Source organism: Rhinolophus hipposideros (genome assembly GCF_964194185.1).
Source record: "Rhinolophus hipposideros genome assembly, chromosome: 4".
Classification (NCBI taxonomy): domain Eukaryota; kingdom Metazoa; phylum Chordata; class Mammalia; order Chiroptera; family Rhinolophidae; genus Rhinolophus; species Rhinolophus hipposideros.
Window position 1 is genome coordinate 63520785 of NC_138050.1, and position 2144 is coordinate 63522928.

A 2144-nucleotide genomic window follows, 5' to 3' on the forward strand; every position below is an offset into this window, starting at 1 on the left:
CATTATTCAACCTTGGAAAGGGAGGAAATTTTGACACATGCTACAATATGGATGAACCTTGAGGACATCATACTCAGTAAAATAAGCCAGCCACTAAAAGACAAATATTGTATGATTGCAATTATATTCGGTATCTAAAGAAGTCAAACTCATAGAGACAAAATGTAGAAGGGTGGTTGCCAGGGGCTGGTGGGAGGGGAGAAGGGGGAGTTATTATCCAATGGGTATAGAGTTTCAGTTTGGTAGGATAAAAAAGTTCTGGAGATTGGGTGCATGATGTACTTAACACTAATGTACTTAACACTAGTGAACTGCACACTTACAAATGGTTAAAGTTTATGCCATGTGTCTTTGACTACGGTTAAAAAAATAATAATGTGCCCAATTCATACAACTGAGAGAAAAAAAGAGAGATGTCTAAATGGTCATACTATGAATGATCACAGTGAGCTGGAGTCATCAATGTTTTAACCCATCTATCCTATCTGTTCTTTATTACCAACTTTCCTACTGGATCTTGAGACAATATGGCACTTCCTGAGCAATCACCACGTGCCAGACACTGTGCTGAGTGCTCTCACGCATTCGTGCAGAAGCCCTGCAGCAGCCCTGGGAAGCAGCGGCCAGTGTGCTCAACAGTTTGCCAAGGCGCAGAGCAGATAAGCAGCCTGCCTAACCAGACAGCTCAGAGGGCCGATGTGATCCCAGCTGTCTGGCTCCAGACCCCAGGCCCTTAACCAATATACATACATACTGCCTCTCTCCAGGTTAAAATGACTGTTGCCTTAACATATTAGCTAATGATGCTAACGCATACGTACAATGTATAAACAACTGAACATATATTGGTGTGCATGTCCCCCAAACTTTACTGATAGGGTAGCCATCAGAAAAATTTGGAGATTTTAATAAAAATTTAACAATTTAAATAAAAATTTTATATCTGAGGCATACTCACCCTGAGACCTTATTTAACCGGGCATCCGCATTTTTATTTGCTAACTCTAACAACTTTATCTATCTTAGACCATAGGCTCTCAAAAGCCAGGATCCTGCCTTATTTGTCGTTGAACCCCACTACTTAGCACAACAGTAGGCACATAAGTCTTCGATAAAATTTTGCTGATGAAGATTGGCAAAATCTTGACAACTGTTGAATCTGCAGGATTGGACTAGCTATATAATTTGCAGGGCCCAATGCAAAATAAAAATGCAGCCCACCTTGTTAAGAAAGTATTAAGAATTTAAAGATGGTAACATCAGAGCATTAAACAAAGCATGGGTCCTTCCAAGCATAGAGCCCTGTGCACACAGCTTGGATGCCCAAGAAGCTGGCTCCGCTGGGGAGTGAATACACAGGGATCCATTCTAGTCATCTCTCAATCTTAGTACAGTTTTGAAATTTTCAATAATGAAATGTTTTTCAAGTTTGTTGTTTGACTAGATGTTCCTTTGTAGGCAACGGCACGTCGTGACAGTTCTCAAAGTGTGATTCTCAGACCAGAATTATCAGCATGACCAGCAAACTTGTTAAAAATGCAATTTTTATGGAATCGGAGACTCTGAGGATCGGGCCCAGCAGTCTGTTTTATCAAGTCCTTTAGGGGATTCCGCAGCTTGAGAACCACTGCCATATATGTTACCTACGGCCACACACACATTTCGTTATTAGCAGAACCAGGACTCAAGCTCCAAGGTCAGGCTGTGAGCTCAGTCCGCCTCCATGACACAAGGCAACCACAAGACAGAAGGTGGAGCCAAAGAAGCAATTACTCACAAAAGTCTATTCGGTGTGCACTGCCCTGGTCTAGAATTGTCACTGACCAGGAAAACCAAGCTCCTGAAGGTCACTGTGCATGTACAACTGCTAAAAGGTACAACCCTGAGGGGTCAGTCAGCAGCCACCACCAGCGAGAGCATTTCCTAAAGACATCGCTGAATCACAACTTAGCACAGGCATTGATGGTCAAAAGGATGGCTGGCTCATTCAACACAACATTAAAGCTTGATAAAATCAGTTGGATCGAGTTGCATCCTCCCAAAAAGATGTGTTGGAGTCCTAACACAATGACCTTATTTGGAAGTGGAGTCTTTGCAGATGTGATCAAGTTGAGGTCATCCTGGAGTGGCCTGGGTGCTAATCC